Source organism: Schistocerca serialis, chromosome 3 (genome assembly GCF_023864345.2).
Source record: "Schistocerca serialis cubense isolate TAMUIC-IGC-003099 chromosome 3, iqSchSeri2.2, whole genome shotgun sequence".
NCBI lineage: Eukaryota > Metazoa > Arthropoda > Insecta > Orthoptera > Acrididae > Schistocerca > Schistocerca serialis.
Genome location: NC_064640.1, coordinates 353,660,313 through 353,687,736, shown reverse-complemented (window position 1 = coordinate 353,687,736; position 27,424 = coordinate 353,660,313). Strand labels below are relative to the sequence as shown.

The window sequence follows — 27,424 nt, the reverse complement described above, 5'->3', positions numbered from 1 at the left end:
AGTATTGCCTCACGTGTTCCAACATTTCTACTGAATCCAAACTGATCTTCCGCGAGGTCGGCTTTTACCAGTTTTTCCATTCGTATATAAAGAATTCGTGTTAGTATTTTGCAGCCGTGGCTTATTAAACTGATAGTTCGGTAATTTTCACATCTGTCAACACCTGCTTTCTTTGGGATTGGAATTAATATATTCTTGAAACACGTATGTATTCAGTAGCAGCGATGGCGAGGCATGACAGAATCTCTGACCAGAGAGTTATTTATCGTTGCTAGTATGCGCTTGACCGCGCGTGAGTGCAGTAGTTGTAATTAGCGAGTCGCGAGAGCATGTAGTTGCAGTTGCGAGTTGTACTCAGTCGGAGTTGTGTGTGAGGAGTCGGCGGGCGTCGACATGGGTCTCTGGTCAAGGTTCGGGACGAGGTATATTGTTAAATAAGGTAATGAAGCAGCATTGCGCTCAGTCAATAACATCAGTCAATTGTAATTAATTTGTTCAAGAAATGCCCCAATAATAATTTTGTTTTCAAAGCAATCGTTTTTTTTTTTTTTTTTTTTTTTTTTTTTTTTTTTAAAGGAATCATTCCAATTGAAACAATATTTCCTATGCTTTTCCTCCCAGTATCAAATTATCAGATTAATTATTGCACAGGGCCTAAGGTCAGGGCAGCTGCCCTTATAAAATTTAGCAGGTTGATCTTAACGTTAATTTTGTAGGGACTTAACATTTTTCACATTTTTATTATCATTGAGTTTTATTACTGTGGGAAGCTAACATTTGGCTCTATTTGCATTTTCATTCAATTCATATCATTTAAAAATAATTACGGGGAGTTTACACTTAGCACGATGTCCAATTCTCATTTAAATTTTTTCTTTTATTTTTGCGGGGAGGTTACATTCTTCTTGAAGTCTGAGGGTATTTCGCCTGTCTCATACATCTTGCTCACCAGATGGTAGAGTTTTGTCAGGGCTGGCTCTCCCAAAGCTATCAGTAGTTCTAATGGAATGTTGTCTACTCCCGGGGCCTTGTTTCGGCTTAGGTCTTTCAGTGCTCTGTCAAATTCTTCACACAGTATTATATCTCCCATTTCATCTTCATCTACGTCCTCTTCGATTTCCATAATATTGTCCTCAAGAACATCGCCCTTGTATAGACCATCTATATCCTCCTTCCACCTTTCTGCTTTCCCTTCTTTGCTTAGAACTGGGTTTCCCTCTGAGCTCTTGATATTCATGCTGCAAGTGGTTCTCTTTTCTCCTAAGTTCTCTTTAATTTTCGTGTAGGCAGTATCTATTTTACCCCTAGTGATATACGACTCTACATTCTTACATTTCTTCTCCAGCCATCCCTGCTTAGCCATTTTGCATTTCCTGTCGATCTCATTTTTGAGACGTTTGTATTCCTTTTTGCCTGCTTCATTTACTACATTTTTGTATTTTCTCCTTTCATCAATTAAATTCAATATCTCTTCTGTTACCCAAGGATTTCTATTAGCCCTCGTCTTTTTACCTACTTGATCCTCTGCTGCCTTCACTATTTCATCTCTCAACGCTACCCATTCTTCTTCTACTGTATTTCTTTCACCCATTCTTGTCAATTCGTTCCCTAATGCTCTCCCTGAAACTCTCTACAACCTCTGGTTCTGTTCGTTTATCCAGGCCCCATCTACTTAAATACCCACCTTTTTTGCAGTTTCTTCAGCTTTTATCTACAGTTCATAACCAATAGATTGTGGTCAGAGTCGACATCTGCCCCTGGAAATGTCTTACAATTTAAAACCTGGTTCCTAAATCTGTGTTTTACCATTATATAATCTATCTGACACTTTCCAGTATCTCCAGGCTTTTTCCATGTATATAACCTCCTTTGATGATTCTTGAACCAAGTAACAAAGGATGGGGCCCCTCCACGCCCACACCAACGTGGTGACCAAACCAAAAGTTCTACTGTCCGGGTTCCCGGGTTCGATTCCCGGCGGGGTCAGGGATTTTCTCTGCCTCGTGATGGCTGGGTGTTGTGTGATGTCCTTAGGTTAGTTAGGTTTAAGTAGTTCTAAGTTCTAGGGGACTGATGACCATAGATGTTAAGTCCCATAGTGCTGAGAGCCATTTGAACCATTTTTCTACTGTCACCTCCGCATAACATGTTAGTTTTTCAGTCAGGAGTCACAGGATGCGGGCTGTGATGTTATCCATGCGTCTGGGTAAGATTACTCATTACCATGGTCTATCAGTAGATAGAAAGTGGACGAAAACGATCGAAGGGTAGCGCTTGTAAGGGCAGAGGAAAAAAAGTGCCAAGGCAAGCGCCAAGGGAAAAAAAAACCTCTGCGACAATAGGACGGGTAGTAAGGGCAGTAGCGGCTTGCTATCTGCGACAGTGCATGCAAGGTGTTACGTTAGTGCGAGGTATCGTGCAACGTTACCTTTGTCGTTGCTGGAGCTCGTTGCGGGGCTTGCTGCAGTTGCTGCGTCCCTGCAACAATTCAGGGTCGTTGTGCATTAGTGGGCGATCGGTCATAGATCGGCTCACAGACAGTGTAGGGGGTGTGTGTGGTTGGTTTGCGTGCTGTGTACAGTACGGTTTCCCTGCGGTTGCCTGTTTTTCGGCGGGTCGAGCATCTGGGGTTACCAGTAGTAGCTGTGTTGCAGGGGCTCGCCAGTACTGTAATGTTAGCGTGCTATGGACCATAGATGTTTAGTTCAAAAAATGGCTCTGAGCACTATGGGACTCAACTGCTGAGGTCATTAGTCCCCTAGAACTTAGAACTAGTTAAACCTAACTAACCTAAGGACATCACAAACACCCATGCCCGAGGCAGGATTCGAACCTACGACCGTAGCGGTCTAGCGGTTCCAGACTGCAGCGCCTTTAACCGCACGGCCACTTCGGCCGGCTAGATGTTTAGTTCCTAGCCAATAGTGTCTTGAACCAAGTGTTAGCTATGATTAAGTTATGCTCTGTACAAAACTCTACCAGACGGCTTCCTCTTTCATTCCTTACCCCATTCCATATTCACCTACTACGTTTCCTTCTCTTCCTTTTCTTACTATCGAATTCCAGTCATCCATGACTATTACATTTTCGTCTCCCTTCACTATTTGAATAATTTCTTTTATCTCATCATACATTTCATAAATCTCTCCGTCATCTGCGGAGCTAGTTGGCATATAAACTTGTACTACTGTGGTAGGCGTGGGCTTCGTATCTGTCTTGGCCACAATAATGCGTTCACTATGCTGTTTGTAGTTGCTTACCCGAATTCCTATTTGTTTATTCATTATTAAACCTAATCCTGCATAACCCCTATTTGATTTTGTATTTATAACCCTGTATTCACCTGTCCAGAAGTCTTGTTCCTCCTGTCACCGAACTTCACTTTCCCACTATATCTAACTTTAACCTATCCATTTCCCTTTTTAAATTTTCTAACCTACCTGCCCGATTAAGGGATCTGACATTCCTCTCTCCGACCCGTAGAACGCCAGTTTTGTTTCTCCTGATAACAACGTCCTTCTGAGTAGTCCCCGCCCGGAGATCCGAATGGGGAACTATTTTACCTCCGGAATATTTTACCCAAGAGGACGCCATCATCATTTAACCATTCAGTAAAGCTGCATGCCCTCGGGAAAAATTACGGCTGTAGTTTCCCCTTGCTTTCAGCTGTTCGTAGTACCAGCACAGCAAGGCCGTTTTGGTTAGTGTTACAAAGCCAGGTCAGTCAGTTATCAAGACTGTTGCCCGTGCAACTACTAAAGAGGCTGCTGCCCCTCTTCAGGCACCACACGTTTGTCTGGCCTCTCAACAGATACCCCTCCGTTGTGGTTGCACCTACGGTACGGCTATCTGTATCACAAAGGCACGCAAACCTCCCCACCAATGGCAGTGTCCATGGTTCATGGGGGGGAGTAACATGTATTAACTCCATAATATCGTTAGCAGAAACAGTACGTTCTTGTCGCGGCTCGCGACAAGTGCAGCGATTAGCAGTGCCCAGTACCGCCGCGATCTAGGGGACTGATGACCTCAGATGTTAAGTCTCATAGTGCTTAGAGCCAACACTGCAGCAGACGCTTCGCCATAAACAGAAAGAAATCACCTTGGCTCTGACTGCAGTGAGCGGACATCACTTCCTTCATGTTCTTACAGAACCAACGTGAGACCCTTCTAGGCGGTTCAGTCCGGAACCGCGCTGCTGCTACGGTTGCAGGTTCGAATCCTGCCTCGGACATGGATGTGTGTGATGTCCTTAGGTTAGTTAGGTTTAAGTATTTCTAAGTCTAGGGGACTGATGACCTCAGATGTTAAGTCTCATAGTGCTTAGAGCCAACACTGCAGCAGACGCTTCGCCATAAACAGAAAGAAATCACTTTGGCTCTGACTGCAGTGAGCGAACATCACTTCCTTCATGTTCTTACAGAACCAACGTGAGACTCTTCTAGGCGTCTCAGTCCTGAACCGCGCTGCTGCTACGGTCGCAGGTTCGAATCCTGCCTCGGACATGGATGTGTGTGATGTCCTTAGGTTAGTTAGGTTTAAGTAATTCTAAGTCTAGGGGACTGATGACCTCAGATGTTAAGTCCCATAGTTTTTAGAGCCATTTGAACCATTTGAGACTCTTCTCACATGTGCCATGGAGCAATTGGAACAGGTATCATGTCATTAGTCATCAGAATACTAACTAGTGATGAAATGTACACTCTATTTGAATCCCAAGAAAATAGGAACCTTCTCATAAAGTAACGTTATCGAACACTTAAAAATTACCTGCAGAGCTTTCATGCACGCAGTAGTACGACACAGGGAAATATTACGTCCTTGAAGCGTATACTTCATTTCCTCCTCTCATATCAACGCCGTTGTTTTCGTATGAAGTGATAAAGTAAACACAAAAAACTAAAGTTGCTGAGAAGCGTGTAAGTCATTTCCTCTTCTCATATCACAGCTTTTGTTTTAGTATGAAGTGAAAAATAAACCGTCTACGGTTCTGAAGCATAATATTACAGCAGATTCTTATCGTATGCCCTATCCGAAATGCAAAAAGCAGGGAGCTCTCCATTCTTTTGTGCAACTATCTGTTTCCTTTCATTCATTACTACCGCTCGTAGATTCTAATTTAAGGACTTGCGGGCATCAAGTTCTTCAGCAGAATGAATGAACCTTACGTTACTGTGCTAATTACGGGATGGAAAAAATGCAACAAATACGAATTCCACTAGAGTGGTGAAGATATTTGCACATGTCTGTATTCAGCAGTGACTGCCAGTTAACTGTCAGTACACTTCAGACTTCATTCAGTAAGTCGTCAGGAGACGGACAGAAACGTCAAATTAACGTCTCATTCCGAGTCATATTCAATTCAAAATGAGGTGTTATTAAGGTAGTTGAGTGTTCTAGCAATTACAGTTTGATAATTCCCATATGCGTATTCCGATAGCCAAAAGAGCCCGTTAGTGTGAAACCGTCGGGAACTACATTAATATCAAACTGCAAGAACTCGAGACAACACGTGGACTCTTCCCTTCCTTGGGTAACCTTTTACTGTTATTTAGGACTCTCTTTGTCCTAGGCGTAATGCAAATGGAACTTCACATTCATGAGGCGCTTTCCGCTATTCTTGACAAACATCATCAACTTGTAATCACTGCGAGTAACAACTGTATGATGCTAATGGCACAGATCGTCAGGGGATGTGGTGGTATTATGTTGTCAAACTGCTTACTGTAACGCTAATGGCGGTGCACATAATCTAGCGCTGACTACCTTAGTAAAGATATTGTGGTGGCGTCGTCTCTTCCATTTATAACTGCAGAGATCATCGTGCTAGTATTACATTTATTCTACAGTGAATTGCTAGACAAATATTACCGTCATATCTGCAGCTGAAATGACTCACTACACAGGTACTCTATGTTGCACTTGGTTAAGTGTCAGCTCGCTACAATCCTGCTTCTGCTGTTCGTAAATACTTGTATACTGACCATTCGTCATTTGCCTAAATGTTAGCTACAATCTGATTCGCATGTATATGACATGGGTTAGCGCCATCACAAATCAGTGAAATCCCGTTACATTGATGGCAAGACAAATGTTATCAAAATCAGCTGTCTTGCCTCAAAAAACAATTGCATGTTAAATATCGAAGGACACTGTCATACGGCGTTGAAACACAGCAATGGCGGCAGATAAAAATGTGTGCCCCAGTAGGGTTCGAACCTGGACCTTCTGCTTAGGAGGCAGACGCGCTAACCATTGCACTATCGCGACACACTGGTCAAGTTGCCTGCAGGACCTAACCACTCACGCTCCTCGTCAGACGCAAATTCCCATCTTTGCCGCCACCGCCCCCCCCCCCCTCCACCCCGTCCATTATTCCACTGGCTCGCAGCCACACTGTATTCCCTCGAGGGTTCGGTCGATTACGTGCGTGTAGCACTGAAAACTTTCGATGGCCCATCGAGACCTGAATAGTAACATAGGATGTTTCAGGAGGAATAGTTAATATTGTTGGAGGTGGTAGTATGGACAAATTGCAGAAAAAATGCCATATAACATGTGTCCAATTGTTATTGAGTACATACAGCTGTTGTTCTGCAGGTTGTCTACTGGGAAGTAATACGAGCTTATATGTTGTTAAACATGTGATCGTGACGTATTTTCTGGTTATGACTTCTAAAATTAGGATACACAAGAATTATATTTTAGCTGTATGTGTACAAGTTGTGAAAGACGGTAGTTTTAATGGAATTTTGGTCATTGGTAGATGTAATACCACGCTTGTCTTAAGTAAAAGATAATCATAACTTATAATGATATATAAAATTGTGCATTGTATGCCTGTACTTTCAATTATTGTATCGTCGAATCGATTGCACAAACAGTGATACTGACAGTTGTTCTATAGACAATCGAATGGTGGGATTCAGTGTTACTCTGCCAGATGACTGAAATCAATTTGTCGTCCACGTTACTGACGTCAGATACTTCCAATAGAACCAAGAGTATAAAACGTGTTTTATTATGCGCTTGCTGCTACTTCTGGCAGAAACACTGCACAGCGCTAATGTCAGTATGGGTTTGCAAGTAAATGGATTCTTTAATTATTTATCACATGCATAACATGTTCAGGATTTTCGTGGTGCGTTACGACAAAATATGGGCTTTGCTCGTCAGTCTGAGACTCTTAACAGGCTGATATTAGACAAATGTTTTTGTACAGATTCATCATGCCTTTTAATGCCTGTTTGAACTCTAGGTCGCTTATTGCTTATAAGTAGATCGCGTGATCATGACGTCTCTCCCTAACTTTTTAGAACATAGACAAACTACGTATGGTATCTTGTGCCACTTTCAAAAACGGAGCTACGTAGGAAAATGCCTATCTGTACTAGTCCTAATTACTCCTTATCTTACACAAAATGTATGCTGGCTATGAATGTCAGTTCTTAATAGTGTTTTTGCGAACAGAGCAGTGTCCAATTTGAGTTCATGTACGACCACTGTGTTGGTCGAACATACTGGTACCAATATGAAGATGGTATCTGTTCTTTCCGACATGTTCGAAAGAACAGATACCATTGGTGACCATGCAGCTCTCTTAGAATGAATTGATAATTAAATCAAGACCCTAAGCTGTCGACAGGCGTTGATATACATTAACGGGGACAGTTGAAAATGTGTGCCCCGATCGGGAATCGAACCCAGGATCTCCTACTTACGTGGCAGACGCTCTATTCATCTTTTTTTTTCGTTGAATTTGTTCGTGGCGAACGTCCGATGACACTCGTTCAGGTTCTACGTTGATCCATTCACTCAGTTTTTTTTTACAGAAGGTAGCTAACCCTTTGACCGAACACGCCGAGCTACTGTGCTGGCATCCATCTGAGCCACCGATGGCACAGAGGATAATGCGATTGCTGGGATCTATCCATTGCACGCTCTCCGTGAGACCCACATTCCCAAATTAATGTCTACATACTAGAGATGGGGGATGCGCTCTTGAACTAATTCATAGAGTTGAATCTTTCAAAGGAGTGAACAATCAGTGATTCAGAAAAAAAGAACGGTAGCTCCAAATGTTTCCCACGGCAGAGAGAGAGAGAGAGAGAGAGAGAGAGACGGAGCATATCAGCAGCGCCTCTGCTGGTCAGAGCACAGTGCACGCCACACAACACAGCCAGCGCCGGCCTCTGCCCTGCTTCTACCTTGGCTGCCTGCATTGTGCAGTGCCCCATTGGATTTTGTGTTTCACATATGCCGTGCCGTCCGTGTGCGTCGTCTGCCGCGCGCAGTGTCTGGCGCAGCTTAACTTCGCATCGCACTGTCGGCGATCGTTTCAGTCGCACGTCCTCCCCTCTGGGCAGTTGATGCGAGCAACAGGACAGAGCGGATAACATAGGAACTACTTGCAACAACCTGCTCGCAAGGGAACGGACGATTTGTTTCGGAGCGGGTGAGTTCACCGCTCCCCCCACCCTCGGAACTCGCCCGCTCAACGCTCACCCCACCGTCTCGACTCTAGCCAGAGCGTTGAGCAAAGCGACTCATGTGTCACTCTGGTCTCTGCGGTCTCAGCTCACGCAGTAATACAGCTCGCGGCTCGACCCGCTCGACTCAGCGCCTCTGCATCGGAGTTCGTCCCTACTGGATATTGTTCTTCGTAGTAATACCGCTATGTATATTACATTATTATGTTATGTATACATCAATTGTTTTTATTTTATTTTTATTTGTTTAAACTGATTAGATTAGGTTCCTGATGACTCCTCTTACTATAGGATTTTTATTATGGACACTCGAATTTACGCTTTAATTACGAGCGAACCGATAAACGTATCGCAAAATGTGATACACCAATATATTCCTTGTTTTATTCTGCGTAAGGCTATATGCAGCACTTTCGTTTTACAGTCAAATTTATATTTTTTTTTTTTCTTATTCTGGTACGGATTTTGCGATTTTAGGCGTCTTCGGAAGGAAACGTTCACTTTAAAAATATATGGCTTGCGATGAATTTGTATGAGGTTAATGAAATTTTAATACATTATAGCCAAATATATTGTTAATGTAAATCTCAAGTTACAACATTTTCCGATCACCCAAAAAACCACGATAGTGCAAAATAAATCAATAATCAAAAACTTTGTCATATCGTGGAAATTTCAATAAACAATACAAAATTCTTACTCATTATCTGTGTTACTTAAAAATAGGATCAAATAAGATCAAAATACAGGTGTAGTACTGGAATAAACCAAGTTTAAAGGACAATGTGCCTTCCATTTATTTTCTATTGTAAATGAGTGGTGAGTCATGAAAAAGAGCTAATTCATTTCAGGGAGTGAACAGTTCTGATCCAATCTCTGAAAAGAACAGTTTTGCCCATCTCTACTACATACTACATTCATAGTGCCCCTGCCTACTACACTCATTACTCGCGGCAGACAATCTTACCGAGTCACCGAGCGAGGTGGCGCAATGGTTAGACACTGGACTCGCATTCGGGAGGACGCTGGTTCAATCCCGCGTCCGGCCATCCTGATTTAGGTTTTCCGTGATTTCCCTAAATCGCTCCAGGCAAATACCGGGATGGTTCCTTTCAAAGGGCACGGCCGACTTCCTTCCACGTCCTTCCCTAATCCAATGAGACCAATGACCTCGCTGTCTGGTCTCCTTCCCCAAAACAACCCAACCCCAACCCTTACCGAGTCCCGTAAGATTGTCTGCCGCGAATAATGAGTGTAATGGGCAGGGGCACTACGAATGTAGTGTGTGGACATTAAGTTGGGAATGTGGGTCTCATGGGGAGTGTGCAAAGGATAAGTCCCAGCAGTCGCATTCTCCTCTGTGCCCTTGGTGGCTCAGCTGGATAGAGCGTCTGCCATGTAAGCAGGAGATCCTGGGTTCGAGTCCCGGTCGGGGCACACATTTTCAACTGTCCCCCTTGATGTATATCAACGCCTGTCGACAGCTTAGGGTCTTGATTTAATTATCATTTCATACTGGTACCAAGTCCATCACATGATTGGGTTTGGGAAAAGTATTCCACTTAGTAAGTTAGTAAGCATTTCCGCAAGCAACAAAAGATTCAGTGCAATGAAGTGTGGCCACCTACATTATAAACAACGTTATGGGATCTGCTCGTCAGCCGCAGATTCATACTAGGTTGAATTACTAGATGTGGGATAAAATTATGGTGCAAGCTATCTTAAACGTCAGTCTCGTAAACAAATTACCCAGGAGAATGCTAGCTGTAAAATGAAGTCATTATATGAAAGGATTATGGGCATTTCCCAATCGAATTGTCACATTTACCATTTACCAAAAAAAAAAAAAAGAAAAGAAATATACTATATACGTACTTATACGGTCAACAGCATCAAGTTCTGAACTTGACTCCGATACTAGCTGATTTGTGCTTTGTCTTCAGTGACAATGTCATAAACAGGACGTTGTCAGAGCTCTAACGACATATGAGAACCAGAAGAGAGGATGATTTGTGATAAATTATTAACGTCCAACACTTAACGTGGTTTTATTGTGTCGAGTATTTGTGGGAATGTATTTGTTACTAAATAATGCATTTTGTGTAACACAAGATACGGACGTATTTTTGTTGATAAGACTGTGTGGATAAATCCAGCAGCTCATAGACATGCTCAACAACATACACGAGCCAAGTAACAAAAATAATTTTACATTTCATTGTTGCCTGCTTCCAGGGTCCACCGCGGACACACATCTTTGGCAGGTGATACACTACCAGACTTACCGAACACTGGCTACCTGCGATGCCAGTAGTGAAAATTTGTGATAAATTCCTATGAGACCAAACTGCTGAGGTCACACTACTTAATCTAACTTAAACTAACTTAAGGGGCTCCGGAAAGGCTCAAAATCATGAAAAGTTCAATTTTTACGTTTTTGCGTTTTCTGAATCTGCAGACTATTACCTTTTAATAGATATATAATTTATTCAATTCCGAAGACTACAACTATTTTTAAATTTTTTTAAAATGTGTTCTACATGGGCGTGACCCACTGTGGCGCTGTTAAACTGCTGTCAAATGGTATTATTATTAACGTTCCGTGTTCATCAGGTACGTTTTAGTGATGTGAGATAAAGTATGTGTTGTGGCTAACCTGTGATGGTTCAATATATATCGCTGGTGTGATTGTCGATTGTTTCATGTTTATTTACTCTGTCGTTATCTCGAAAATATTCGTAATTAATTCTGTTTCTTGAGTCTCTGTTTTGTTGAAGTATAATAATGAGTAAAAGTAAAGTTATTAGAAATCCTCTGAAGGCTTTTAAGAAAAGGAGAAATGTTGGAAAGCCAAAGGTATGTGTTATTACTGTAAACAATAAAGACGATAACCAAGTGAGTGAACCTAACCTCTCAAGTACACCTGCCCATAGCAGTCAAAGTGGGAAAGAAAATACTTCACAGAAGAAGCTTGGTTCAATGAGTGAAAACTATGAATGTTTTATGGGCGAATCGGATGTGAATGAAATATTTGATATGTCGGTTCTCAAAGGAATTTTTTCAAACTGTGTAAGATGTATTCATTGTAGTGAAGTTGGTCTGGAACTCTCCATAATAAAGCACGTAGGACTTTCGAGTGAAATACAACTGAAATGTGATAAGTGTTGATACATGACCACCTTTTGCAACAGTGTTGCAGTAACTGCAACTGAAGAAAATGGTAGCAAAATCTACGAACACAACAACGAGCGATGCTTGCTTTAGACAAGGAACGCCTTCGGGCTGCAGACAGGGCTGTAAAGAGTCTAGAAATACAAGCAAGAGTAAATAGGAGGAGGAACAAGAGGAAGCTGGAGGAGGAGTTTGCAGAGGATGAAGATAATCCATCCTATGGACCTGGTATGCACTAAAAAGTTAATCCAATCTTTGTCGCTCGATTCCCAAAACTTTTATTTTCTCATACTAATTACATGTTTTCTAAGGATCTTCCAAACATATTTGTTTCAAACTTTCAGTAAATGTTACACAGTACCTTCTGCATAATTTAACACAGCCTTTTTCCAACAAAACAGTATATTTTTGAATATATAAATAAAAAATTGCAAAAAAATGTTGTGAATTTTCATTACAATTGAAAAAAAATCATCTTTAATAACTGAACAAAAATTTTGTAAAATCCCTGTGTTAAGTTGTAGCCCATATTCCAATAAATAATCTGTAAAAAGTTCATCTTCCTACCTCAAATACTTTGTGAGGAAAGATGTAATTTATAAGCGTTATTTTAACATTGCAAGTATAGGGCGTTCCGGAGCCCCTTAAGGACAACTCTCTCTCTCTCTCTCTCTCTCTCTCTCTCTCTATCACACACACACACACACACACACACACACACACACACACACACACACACACATGCCCGAGAGAGGACTCGAACCTCCGACCCGACGGAGGAACCGCACGAACTGTGTCAAGGCGCCTTTGACCACGCGGCTATCCCGCGCGGCGCCAATAGTGTATGGGCTTTTGTTTCTGTACCGGTCGCTGAGCAGCCCCCCTGATCTTGAAGTTGCGATTGTGAGTGGAGGGAAGGAATTTCTTGGACGTCACTGGGAACGACACACAGGTCGGTGATTCCCCAGGTTTTGTCAATTAGGCGTAGCCATTTTCTGGAAATTGCTGTCAAGTAACGTCCGCGCACTGAGGCGGCGGTGGTTTTGCCCCAGGGCTAGACGTTTCAGTTATGTGCGAAGTGTCGTTGAAAAGGTGTTGGTTGGGTAGCCCGGCTTAGCCAGTATTCCATGGGCTGGCATCGCTGGTGTCGGCGCCCGCGGCCGAGATGCCCACGGTCGCATGGGCAGGATGCTGTGTTGGGGGCTTCATCTGAAATTTCTTCAGACGCTTGTCGACAGACGGCTCGTGAACGCTGCAGTTCTCTAAAGCCACATATTAATGTGTTGTGGCCTCTGTAAGTCAGCGACATGAAGTACAAACAGTTTATTTTCTTGCTGCACTATGGCAGTTGGTCAGTCTCATTTTTGTGTCAGGAACCTGTATATATACTCTGTATCTATTTACGAATCTTTTGGAGACACTGTACACTAATACTGCAAGAGTTCAGTTCATGTTACATGTCTTTTTTAATGTGCCTGGGAGCACTGACAGATCTCACCCACCGCCAGTGTGCATGGAGGATTATATTTTTTCCTGATATGCCTATTATGGTCCACGTGGGGGGAGGGAATATAGCTGTTGCGCCATTCCTGCCCACGTTTGAAGGGAACCCTAGCCTAATCTTACCAACATGATGGACACAGAAGGATTGGTAGGTCTCCTACTCGAATTGTTGTGTGTCTTCTAGCAATATCACACACTCTCAAATAATAATGTAACTGTTTATACCGTGTTATGTCGCTATCCATTCTTCAGTGACGTCGGAAACGATTACAACTAAACTATGGCAAATTTCTCGGCCATTGCCAGCTTGCTGTTCACGTCAGCGTTAAAGGTGTTATCTACCCTGTAAGCAGTGCACTTTTCACTGGTCAGCTCTCTAGGTGCGTATTTCGTAGCGCTGTGTAATTCCTTATACACACACTATTTTTGGGTGGAACCATCAGAATTTGCTATGACATCATTATTATTTCTAAAAATGCGCCCATTTTGAAACATAAACTATGATATTACACAATCTAGTAATGTAGTGGTGACTTAGCAGGGGTTTGTGTATCACGGTGTGGCGTTTCTTTTACATAGAGTATCTTTGTTTGGAAATCGGTAAAACTGCAGCGGTTATGGAATTCGCTATATTTCTATCAACTCGTTCGTTTCTGACACATACATTATGATGTCAGACACACACTAGTAATGTAGTGGTGGCTTAGCAACGATAAATAATTCGGATAGTTTTGGACACATGCTGCACAGTTATTGGCTGAAAGTATCATGACGTCGACACCTCGCGATGTTGACATGACGTGAAGAGCAGTGAGGCGGAACTCATTTAACTGGATAAAATACGTAAGGTTTTAGAAAAATACGAAAAATGCGGAAAAACATAAAATTTTGGAAAATATCGAAAATACGATAAATATGGAAAAATTGTGAAATTGTGAGAAAATGAGAGTACTTACATATCTTCCATGTGTGTGGTCTCTTCTGGTGCCTCGAATGACATTATTATGAAAAAATAGTCCTCGAATGATCTGACTTAATGTAATTACAATAATTTGTTTTTAAAAAATAGACCCAGCCTGATTCTCTCCCTGTGCTGCACAGCTTCACAATGAGCCCACCCACTCAAGTGCCCCTGTTATATAGGATGAAGATGAGTTGGGGGTGATCAAATCTCATTGGTCCAGGGGGAAGGATAGCAGGGGGTTCCGTTGGAGGACTCATCAATTCCCAGTGGTTCCCCAGGTGGAGGGATGTGGGGTGTTATCTTAAATATTTGTCGCTCAAGTGTGTAACCTAATACCAGAAATCTTTATGAATGTAGCCTGATACTCAAGGTCAAAGGCATTCTGTTCTTTTCTTAATAACTTACTCATATCACGATCCTCACATACTTGAAACTTCAGTCCACATGTGAGTACTATCTGTAGTCTACAGGACAATCTTGCCACACCACACCAAATCCTTTAATCATCTCATGTCTGTGTGGTAATGTTTTGCGAGCTGGTTTGTGCAGTTCGTTAGCAGCCCTCTCCTTGATTATTGAATTATATTTGATTCGCATAGTACAGAAATAACTAATATAGTTTCATTGTTGTGTTCTGTATGTCCTCTTGCATGTGAGGGCAGAAGTAGTTTGAAACGTCCTACGAATTCGTAAGGATTGCTGTAGTATTTATGCTCTGCACACTTTGAAATTTCTATCGTGTTCAATCCTTCACCATTCTGAGTTAAAACATCACTTGTCATGGTTTTGTACACTTTAGATGCAGCATTTATAATCTTACAGTTCTGCATCGAATGAAAAATTGTGATTTTTAGGATCTCACCACATGCCTTTACCTCTTGAGGATAAAAGTGGAATAAGGCTGGTTCAGGAACATAAGACTGAGCATACCTTAGAATTTTCTTTCTCTGATCGTATCATACTTCCGTATATGGTAAGAGGTGAAACTACTAACCTTGGAGTAGCGGCACACTAACATTTTTAAGTTGAAGTCTGTAAGTTGCGTATAGTTGACTACATTTATGATTTAAGAGAGGATGTAATGGATTTTGGTCCAAAATAAGATTTTTCAAAAATATTATTTTCTTGATGTATACAGTTTAATCTATGTTGTGTGTGAATTTAATCGTGATAGCAGCTTTAGAAATGCCATTAAATTGTTAACCTGATTAACTCTGCACTGGCGGCCACTCCCACCTTTTCCGACGTTTGGGAAACTGCTTGCTTCAGCGGAATTTTTGTCAGTGTGAATGCTATTTTCAATGAAACAACAAGTTTACTGTTACCAGTCACCGTTTTATTTTCACGACGCGTTTCGAAGGTTTAAACCTCCATCATCGGGTGGATTTACATTAGTTAGTGTTACATATGTGTGTATGTTGTGTTACGACATTTGGAGGAACTTGTGGCACTGCCTCCAGTGGTCACAGGTTCCTTTTTCTGTCGTAACACTTCACATGTATACTGCCACATTTGTAAACCATTTGTGTTGTTGAAAATAAAATAAAAAAATAAAAAAAAAAATAAAACGGTGACTGGTAACGGTAAACTTGTTGTTTCATTTAATGTCAGTAACAGTCACGGTAAAGCCTAACCTAAAAATGAATGCTATTTTCTTTCTGATGTGTCGACAGAAGTGCCGACACAGTGTTATTTTGAGGGGGCCGATATGCACGCTATAATCTCACGCAGATTATCGTGAAGTCTGAAACAGGACGCTCAATAAATGCTATAAAGAAAAGTACGTTGCTTTTGGAATACTTAACTTTAATCTATCCTTGTTGTATACATCGTTCTTGTTAAGACATGCTCTAGACGATAATTATCAATTGCTATGTAAGGCTAATGGCGCCTTGCTAGGTCGTAGCCATGGATTTAGCTGAAGGCTATTCTAACTATCTGCTCGGCTAATGAGCGATGCTTCGTCAGTGTAGTCGCTAGCAATGTCGTCCGTACAACTGGGGCGAGTGCTATTCCGTATCTCGAGACCTGCCTTGTGGTGGCGGTCGGTCTGCGATCACACAGTGGCGACACGCGGGTCCGACATGTACTAATGGACCGCGGCCGATTTAAAGCTACCACCTAGCAAGTGTGGTGTCTGACGGTGACACCACACTTTCGATATATTTGGCTGGCATCTATATCTCTGGCTGACATCTATATCTTTGCCTGAAAACTTCCCTGCGTGTGGTTGTGTGGTTTATTTACGTTTTGACAATACTAACACATATAAGTAGGTGAAAGGTTGAATTCGCAAACCTTTACGTGGAAGTCAAGATTTATGCATAATGGGTGGTGGCAAAACTGTGTTTAGGAAACGGAGGTTTCATGGAAATCGGTTTACCATCAAAAAAAGGAAGCAGCTCGAAATGAAGAACATAAGCTCTCAGCTTCAGCATCGAAACTTGGGACAGGAAAATTGTACAGGCGCGTGAATGGTGTTGATATGGAGTCCAATGGATTGGGACTTATGAATTAAGTGTTAGCTGTAGAAATACGGAATGTATGATTGTTGTTGAAGAGAGAAGAGTGGGAATAGCTTGTGATTTTAAATTAATTTGTAATTCGTGTGGCTATGAATTTTCATTTTCCTCCTCCAAAACAACTGGCACTGGTAGCTATTAAAGCAATTTTAGATTAGCATATGCTCTGAGATGCCCTGGACAGGGCAAGGAGGGAGGTAATTTATTGTGTGGTTTTCTGAACATGTTTTCACGTTGTGCAACGTTTGAAAAAATAAATAAAGAAATGTCTGATGCTGTATGCGATACTGCCAAAGTTTCTATGAAGAAAGCAGTAAAGGAATTGGTGCAAATAAACCTTAAAGAAATAGATCCTGGGGTAGATTTTCATGACAGTGAATGTTCTACAAATGTTACTGACCTTTGTGAGTCTGTAAATGGGACCTGGATGAAAAGGGGTAACACATCTCTGTTTGGAGTTGCATGTGGTATTGGTATTGACTCAGGTAAAGTTTTAGATGTAGAAATTATGTCTGAATACTGCCACCAGTGTGCAAGAAGCAAAATATCCAGCAATGAAGACAGTGAGGAACTGAGGCAAAAAAATCATGCAGTAGCATGCTCTAAAAATTATAGTGGCACAAGTGGGGGCATGGAGCCTGCTGCAGTTGTGAGTATGTTCTCCAGATCTGAGGGCCAGTAGATATACTAAATACGTTGGTGATGGGGACTCCTCTTCGTACAAAGCTGTAACAGATAAAAATCTGTACAATATAACAATAGAAAAGAGGCTTAGTGTCAGGCTTTATCACTTGCTGAAAGAAAGCACGGTGAAGTACTTGAGGATGGAAAACCACTAGAAGGAAAACGTAGGCTTACTCTGAAAGAAATTGATTCTCTTCAGTTTTTTAATGGGGGAGCTACCAGGAAAAATACACATAATTTAGAGGCAATGAGGCGTGCTGTGTGGACAATTTTTTTCCACAAGCTATCCACTGACCAAACACCAATGCACAATCTGTGCCCGAAAGACGATTGGTGTAAGTTAAACAACAGAAATAAGGCGTATTCACATAAACATTCATTACCAGTACGTGTTATGAATGCAACTGAGCCCACATTCAGGTTTCTTGCAAACCCTGATTTATTGAGGAAGTGCCTTCACGGAAAGACACAAATGCAAATGAAAGCTTCAATAATTTAATTTGGATTAGATGCTCAGAGAGATCATTCTGTGGACTTGAAGTACTCAAAATAGGTCTCTATGATGCAGTTTTATGTTGCAATAAATAACGGCAGAACTGAAGTGCTAAAGAGAGTTGATATAGATCCTGGTGTGTTTACAACAAAAGCATTTTACACCATCGACGAGAGCAGGGTCAAGAAAGCTAACAGATCAATGTCTTACCTGCAAAAACAGGCCAGGCAGATTCGAAGAGGAGAGAAGAAAAGCCTGGAGGAAGAAGAGTATCAGTATGAGGGATTTTAAAATTGAGGTAAGCTTATTACATGAGAAGAAAGTCTTTGAACCTCATTTTTCCTGTTTTACATTTTTCACGTTATTAGAGGCCTTTTCTTAGAAAGTGTATGGGATAATGCTATGAAATTTTCAGGAACTGTTCGCAACGTGTTGCTGTCTTCCTAGAACTAAAAAATACGAGATCCTGCAGTTACATTCTGATTTTTATATGATTACACGCAGAAAAAAGTTAATTTTGGATGTTCAAAATTAAAAACTCTGTTAATGATACAGTTTGACCCATAAATTAATAACTGTAGCTGGGTGGTCTTACAACCTTCTCAGGACACTACAATAAAATTTTCAGATTAATTGCATGATTAGAATTTGAGTTACGGCTTTTTATAAAAAAAGACTGTAAAATTAAAAATTCAAATTATGGCAAAATGTTAATCCGGCATATTTAATTATATTTTCCCGTTAAAACACATCTCTTTTGCTTTAAACATGCAAAATTTTAGATTTGTACATTAATAAATATGGCAGTAATGATGTTTTAAATAAATGCTCACTTTTTCCGTTACATCCCCCCTAAAGAGATTCGCGAGCGGTGTGTGTAATTACTTTTACTTCTTTTCCTTCTTCCGTTTCTTCATTAACCTCTGTGACGTGGTGGTCCAGTTTGTCAGTAGTCGAATTCAAATCTTCAAATGTGTGTGAATTCTTAAGGGACCAAACTGCTGAGGTCATCGGTCCCTAGACTTACACACCACTTAAACTAACTTATACTAAGAACAACACAAAACACACACCAAAGCCCGAGGGAAGACTCGAAACTCCGGCGGGAGGAGCCGCGAAATCCTTGACATGACGCCCTTAACCGTGCGGTCACTCCGCGCGGCTATTAGTAGTCAGGAGTTTCACTAAGAACTTTATTTCTGTTCATCAACAATTGAAGAACATCTCCATCAGCGATCTCTCTTCTATGTACCTACATTTAGACTGACAAATAATCATTGATATTATGATGCTCAATAGCTTACTGAAGTAATACATTTGGAAATTTTCTTTCGTCGAGCAGCTTTGAGATAAAACCCTTATATTGTTACCAGACTTCATGTGCACAGCGAAATCGTATCCCTGTTTAGCATCACTTTCAAACTTGCAGTAATGCACGGACCTAATTAGTTGTTAAACTTCTAGCCTCCCACTCGAATGATGTTCCCTCACACAACCATCCCATTTTTTATTGGCCAACTTCATGCTTAGTACGTTCTAGCAGAGATTACTTCTGGTCTGTTTAGAGTCAAATTATATTTTAACTCCTCTTTAGTTTATTTTCTGTATGGTTGACCTGTCTTTATTTTACGCTGCCTTTACAAAAGAGTTACTCGATCTTTCTACTGTATTACACGAGTTTATGTGGTTGGTTTGGTATTAATGGATCCTTACAACGTAACCAGAGAACTGAGATGCTAGAGATAATAAAGAATTCTTTGTCTCATTGCTATTGAAGTATCATAGAGATATAGTAACAGCAATTTATATAATGGAGAAAAGACAATCTAGGATCCGTTGACAGCACTCAATTTTTTTTCTTTGTTGGTGCTCGCAGTTTGTTTATGGATAATATAACTAGAGAATACTGCCTCTTAGACTACTTAAACATTCCATGACAGTGCGTGAATAAGGAATATTTTTCTACAATTTATTACTTGATTGTGACTTTTCTTTTGTACCTTATCGTTTCAGATGGATTTTGAGCATCATGTAGTCATAATCGTTGTGAATTATTGTTCAGTACAAGATTGGTATAATTGGTCAATCTAAATCTTCTCGAGGTACTCCGCGTGTTTATAATGTGAACATTTAGATATGTATTATAGGGGACTAATGGCGGCGTGCAGTTACATTATTACATTAGTTGTACTGGTGCAGCTCGCCCTAACGGCTAGGCCAGACGGAAGCCGGCCGGTTTGAAATGCATGTTACTGCCACACACTTTATATTTTGAGGTTGACAGCGTTTCACAGTATGATGCCAAGTGTCCAATCTTCTGCTGCGCCTGCTAACGACCCCGCGCCTCTCAATATGCTATACACTGTGCGGCAGCGTAGTCTGTTTCCTACCCGAGAATTAACACTCGTATTTCGGTGATTTCCTCTGCAGCAAACACGCCTGTCCTGAAAAAACGAATAATATTTTTCCGACTGGAAAGGATGTAATGAAAATTAGTTGCAGTATGCGAATCTACAGGGCGCGAAATGTTTTTTCTAGTGCCGGGTTATACTAGCTGCTAAATGAGAAGAAATCGCAGAATGAAAATTCCGATATACATGGTGGCCCACTTAAACGTTACTGCGCAGATATCTCTGCAACAACAACGGATATTGAGAAACGACTTTTGCAGGTATGAATGTAAGGCATTGGCTCATGAAAGTAAATACTATGAGATTTTCTAAAACGTAAGCAAATTTTTTCAACAAAAATAATATTTGCTTACGTTTTAGAATGTTTCATAGTGTTTACCTTCATGAGCCACTCTCTTCATTCATTCACATGACAGTCGTCTTTTTTTCAGTATCTATTGTTGTTCCAGAGATATTTACGCTTAAACGTTGAAGAGAGCCACCCTGTGCATATTGCCACGTCTTGGATACAATTTCACAACCAAGTCAGAATTAGTTTGGAGGAAAAATTACCATGTCCACACACACGTAGCTCAATCATCTTTAATAGGGAGGTTATGGTACACACTAACCTGTTGTCGGAAAAATTATCGACGGATTGTCTGTCAACAGAATGCGCGATCAGCATTCTACAAACAGATCACTTTAAAGAATCAGTTCTAGGTTACGATCTGTACAGTACACCACGTGGATTACAGTTACTCAAAAAAAGCCACAGTTCACACAAAAAGTCAGGAATTTGCACTTTCGTCTTTATGTTTCGTCCGTTAACACTTTACGATACTCCACGACTTTTAATCACGATTGCGCAAAATAAAAACATTTTTTCAGAGCTCAGTGTGATCGCGACCGATCGTCATGATGTCTGAGCCCTGAATCCCGTAAGACTCAAGAAGGAATTCCTCTAGGTCATTAAAGTGCACGTATGCTCTCTCTTCTGACTGAGATCCATTACAGTCAATCAGCTAGCAGGTATAATCCTCACTATCCCTCATCAATCATATTATGAATATTTCTTTAGAATATTTTACTAAATAAATAATTTCTGAAAAACACAATGTTGCAATAACAGCAAAATCATCCCTTCAATACATAAGTGAATTATCGAAGTATGTTTCTCGCTTCCTCAGTACCATAAACTGGCGAATTGCGTATCACAAGTTTCCTAATGTATATGACACACAGCCGATTTAGATACATGTTCCCACGCCATATGTACTCAGTTAAGACTAATACAGATATTCGTATGTCACATACATCACATTTATCCTTTCATTCACTCTAACAGTCACACACCTGAAATTGCCGGTACTCAGCAGAAAACGAAAGCAACAGAACATACAATTATTTACGAGAAATAATTTTTTTTTACAGAAAACTGTTTTTCTATTGTTACAGAAAAGCTAAATGTAGACTGAAATTTAGTTATTGATATACCGAAATATACCTTTTTGTTCCGTTCCGTATACAGCAAATGTTGCATTCAGTTTTCACCTATACGAGTGTGACACGTCTCGGCCAGAGCCATAACCACTAGCACACAACTGGCACACAAGAACAAACATCTGTTACGTGGGCGCCGTGACTCAGTACCTACACGAAGCGATCGTAAAATTTCTATAGGACTGATGTACGGCGCTATGCGGCAACTATTTAAGATATCGAAAGGATGTGCTCGTGAGCGATATCACGCAGAGTCGATTATTTTGTTGCGTTGTAGTTGTGGTTTTCATCAATATCTCCTGCGGTTAATAATCATAACTTTTTAATCTATCGACATGCAGAAGATATAGAAGAATCGATATGCAAGGCATGGACCGTAACATGGAAACACAGTGAGAAATACATGGTTGAACATATGAAGGCATGGAGAAAAGTAATGTCTCCGAATTTTTATGTGAAAATTCATTAGGCTTTTTAAATAAAACAAAAGTTATTAACATTGCACATCTGTATTATTAACGTCTACGTATTTGCAGCAGCGTGCCGCTAAAGGTCTCCGAATTGTAGCGTTTAATGCAGTTGTGTGAAGCGTTAGAAACAACGTGCACATAATCGAGTTTCGAACTCTAAGAGTTCGTGGAAACATGGACCATCCTCTCCTTCAGCATGACAATGCCATACCACACTGTCATCGGCTCTCCTCCATACGGTCCCACCTTGATCCCATTCGATTTTTATCTGTTTCTACCTTGGACAACTTCACTTTGATAGTGATGAAGCGTTACAAGCAGAGGTGTGGTTGTGGCTCCCTCAACAAAGTCAAACAATCTACAGTGACGCTATCAACAAACTAGTCTCGTTGGGAGAAATGCGTTCGTCAGAAGGGTGACTATGTTGAGAAATAAATATGTAGACACGAAGAATAAAGATGTAGAATGTTAACGTTTGTTTTATTTAAAAAGCTGTAAATTCTCACATAGAAATTTCGGAGACATTATTTTTCAGCACGGCCTCCTAAATGCTAGCCAAGCCTCCAGATTGCGTTGTTATAGTTGACTACGAACGGTATCTGTGCAATGTCCTCAGTACGTTGCAAGTGACAGTCGTGGTCTGTACAATATTATATGTAGTTAGGGTGGATTAAACCGGAAATAAGTAAATGCGACCGTGGGCAAATTGTGGACACTTCCGTAACCAAGGAAGCCGAAGTGATTGGTGTATGAACAGGCTCCGTATCAAAGATTTATACTGCATAAAATGGAAAGCGGAAAAACGTCATCCTTTAAGTCACACCACGACTGAAAGTGTGTGCTGAGAGATTGTGACGGACGCTCATTGATGACTACAGAGAGGAAAAACAACACGACGACAACTGCAAAAGTCATTGCAGAACTGAATGTTAAAATCGCGAAACACATCAGCGCCAAAACAACTCAAAGGAATCTCCGTAGACAGGGATTGCAGATCCAGCTGGAATGTCAAAACGGTTAATCAGTGTCGCATATGGCCTTAACATGAATACCTGGCGCCGAAGCGATAAAACCTGGACTGTGGAGCAATGGAAGACAGTAATTTGATAGGATGAGTCTTGCTTCGCAATGTTTCCAACTTGTGGCCGAGTTAACGTACCAGGAGTGAAATACGGCGGAGGTTCATTGATGATTTGGGTACACATATCGTGGTATTCCACGAGTCCGGTGGTCGCATTGCTGCTAAGGATTGTGTGACCATGTTGGCAGCTCAAGTCCATCCCATGATAGAGTGTTTGTTCCCCAATCATGATGCTGTATTCCAAGGGAACAGGACACCTGTGCACACAGCTCGCATCGTCCAGAACTGGTTTTGTGAGCACAAGGATGAACTGTCTCATCTCCCCTGGCCACAATAGTCACCAGATCGCAATATTATTGAGCGCGTGTGGCCTACTTCGTAGCGGAGGGTGCGTGCTCGCTATTCACCTCCATCATCGTGTCCTGAAATTGCCGCTATTTTGCATGAAAAATGGTGTACGATTTCCTCGACAACCGTACAGCACCTGTATTTATCCATTCCGAGAGACAACTGGAAGATGTTTTGAACGTCAACGGTTGTCCTGCACCGTATTAGGCATAGTAATGTTGTGTTTCTGGTGTTTCAGTAGTTTTGTCCATCCCTGTACTTTTTATAATGTTATCCAATTTCTTGAAAAAATAACACAGTGATACAGCACGTGTCTTTATTTGTGCTGTAATTGTTCGTGAGCAGCTGAAAAATACAAAGCCACCACCGCACCTGGCAAGTAACTTTCATATACTGCCACTGCAGCTTTATTGTTGTGGGTATTGATAGTATTTATTCAGCACGTTGTAATTCATCGTTTCCAAGCCCGAGAAAAACTCATTCTTGGTGATGCAGCGAAACTGAAATTCACGTTTCTGTTATGTGAGGCACAAGAAGAGCATGAAGTCTGCAACATACCCCAAACAAATGATTAGTTATTCCTCGTCTGTATTGGTTTCCTTCGGTTTTTTGTGCACTTCTTCGTGCTCTACTTTACATTCTGGCGACATCCGAACATTTTTAAAAAACCTGACTTTATGCGATTACAGCTAAATATATAATCGGTGGTATTGCTCTATTTTTTTTCTTTTCGTATTATTAATAGCTGAGCACCCGTCGTTGCCCGGGTATGTATTTATTCCAATATTCGATTGGTCCATCTCCTCGTTCCCCCTCTCCTTGTTCATCTCCTCGTTCCGCCAACTTTGTCCATTGCCTCCGTCCCCTCTCTGTCCACCACCCACACCCCACACTCTGTTCATCTACTCTCGATGTCCATCTGCTGCTCACCCTTCCCTCAGTCCATCTGCTCCCCCCTTTCTCCGTCCACCTCCTAATCCCCGTCTCTCCATCGCCTCCTCCGCAGCTCACTGTTCACGTCCTCCTCCCATCTCTCTTCGTCCATTTCCTCCTCCTCCTCCTCTTCATGTCCACCACCTCCTCCCCCCTCCCTTTCTCTGTCCATTTCCTCCTCTCCACTCTCTGTTTACCCATGTCCTCTTCCTCTTTTTCCTGTACACGTTATAGCCCCGTCCCCAATATGAAGATGCTGGTTCTTACCGCCAGATTATTTCTTTCCAGACGGTAAGTAATATGTGTAACAAATTTGGCTGGAATCGCTCCAGTGGTTTAGGAAGAGATGTGGAACATACATACATTCGTACCATTTCGCGATGCTATTACGAGGAGTTGTTCATCGTCGGAAATACTAATTTCTATAAAAAAATATATTTATTCTGTCTGGTGTTAGCAAATGGTCTGACTGTCCTGGCGCCGGCACCCGAGACTCTTTCTCGGCCGTTTCCGCAATGTGACGGCTGAGGCTGAAGCGGCAGAGGCAGCAGCAGCGGCAGTCGTTGCGGCCAGCCGCTTTCAGTGTGGCCGACCCTGCAAATGGACGCCGACATCGTTCGCCGCCTTCTGCTCGGTCAGGCCTCGAGCCTTCCACGCCATAAACTCTCTCGCTGCTGTACTACACATACGACGACTTTTCAAAAAACTGTTACTTAAAGCACATCTGTATAGAGACACCGCTTCCCGTGTTAAACAAATAAAGGTTATATACATGTCCAGTAAGATGGTTATATCCCAAAGAGAAGAAACAATCAGTAACTCTGATCTGTCGCGAGTGGATGACGAGGCTGTAGCCAGTAGGTCACTCTCCAATTCAGTGCTGACCACCCAGCCAAACAGCGTCCAGTCATCACTATTTCAGTTTTTAAAAAATCGACTAAAGTGGTTTGTGGCGATACGTGTTGTACAAATCGATTTCAGGTTAAGACTACGTCGAACTGAAGAAGTGTGATGTAGCTGAGACCTGCGAGGGGCCGGCTGGACTGGCCGAGCGGTTCTAGGCGCTACAGTCTGGAACCGCGCGACCACTACGGTCGCAGGTTCGAATCCTGCCTCGGGCATGGATGTTTGTGATGTCCTTAAGTTAGTTAGGTTTAAGTAGTTCCAAGTTCTAGGGGACTGATGACCTCAGAAGTTAAGTCGCATAGTGCTCAGAGCCATTTGAACCTGTGAGGGATGTTTACAGATAACTGTAGGATGTATTCATACTGCACGTGGGGATGAGATGTGTCAGGACGGCTATGCAGCATCTAAGGGATTAACAGCGAGCGCGGCAGCCAGTAGACGGGGATGGGGGAGTTACTCAGGGGGTATAAGAAAATACAGCTCTTTACTTCCCTATTCGTACAGGGCAATGAAAGCACATTCACTAAATACACCAATGAGCCGAAACAACACGACCACTTGATTAATTATATAGCTGATAATCAATCTTTGGAGTGCAATACAGCAATGACTGTGCGTGGTATGTTTTTGGTAAGTCTTTGGTAGGTTTCAGGAAGTGCATGTCAGCGGACGTCTATACACAGGCCAGTGGTTTATGGGCCTGAAGCTACCGCCGATACCGTCCCAAATGTCTTCCATTAGGTTCAGATCAGCCGATTTTGGTGACTGAGAAATCGACGTGAGTTCAATATCATACTCCTCAAACCATTGTAGCGCGATTCAGTACGACTATGGCTCTGTGAAAAGCACAGTTAACCTGCTGGAAGATGCCAGCGCCGTCTGGGAAGACATGAAACATGAATGTATGCAGGTGGTCTACAATAACGGTCATGTTCTGCACAAAGGCTAGAGTGTCTTACATTACTAGGAAAGGTCCCATTGAAGCCCAGGAAAATGTCTCTCTTAATACAACCGGCCATAGTGTAGTGGATGTTTCGAGCAGCCGTTCGCCTGGATGACAGCGTCAATACTGGGACAACCTATGTGTCACCCCAAAGTACCATTATCCAAGATGGCGAAAAGGGCGGCGTCAACCCAGGGGCGGCGTCATCCAAGGGGCGATCTCACCCCAAAGTACCGTTATCCAAAATGGAGGCCGTGACGTCAGCTGATGACGCAAGTACGTGACGTCACGTGACGACAACTTATAACGCGATTGACGTCATTTAAGATGGCTGCCATGACGTCAGCTGATGACGCGTGCACCGTTATCCAAAATGGCGTCTTTTGGTGGGAAAGTGCCACGCCTTCTGGCGGGAAGATTGAATTTTTGAGGGAAGATGGGTTAATCGGGCTACCTCTAATAACCTAAGAAAATGGCGGGGAAGAAAGGGCACTTCGGCAATCTCTGCTAACCTAAGAAAATGGCGGGATAGAAAGGGCAGTTGGGCTACCTCCACTAGCAAAAGGTACCCAACCGCCACCTCTTTCTAGGAACTGGCGGGAAAAGGACTCGACCTGTGCTGGACATAAGTCTTTATTAAAACAATTAGAGGGGGCTCCTGGCGTGTCATCCTCTTGGAAAATGGGCGGGAATATCGAATTTTGCTCTAAGAGCTTACTCCTGCAGCTGAGGGGAGTTAGTATAGTGCTGCCCCCACTAAAAGCTGCTCACGATGTCATCCAATTCGAATATAAGTTGTTTAAATTAGTTTAAATTTATTATCTACAGCCTTAGTTCAGTGTTACCACCACAAGAGGCTGAGATGTCAGTGCTTGTTGAGCTGTCAGTGTTCAATTAGCGAGATGCTGGTGCCAGACAGGGGGGGGGGGGGGGAGGGGGAGGTTTAATAGCTGTATTATATTCACTCATGCAGCCGAGGAGTGCATCCACAGATCACTGTATGAAGAAACTAAGCGAGCATTAA

General features: G+C 41.9%; 1 protein-coding gene and 1 non-coding gene across 4 annotated transcripts in view; both read left to right on the top strand.

The window, feature by feature from the left end:
* The window catches only part of LOC126470160 (potassium voltage-gated channel subfamily H member 7-like), a 1,327,516-nt gene that overhangs the window by 395,957 nt on the left and 904,135 nt on the right, over positions 1–27,424 (top strand). The window lies entirely within an intron of this gene.
* Positions 9,852–9,926, top strand: Trnat-ugu (transfer RNA threonine (anticodon UGU)). The gene has a single exon. It is a non-coding gene; the product is annotated as a tRNA-Thr (tRNA).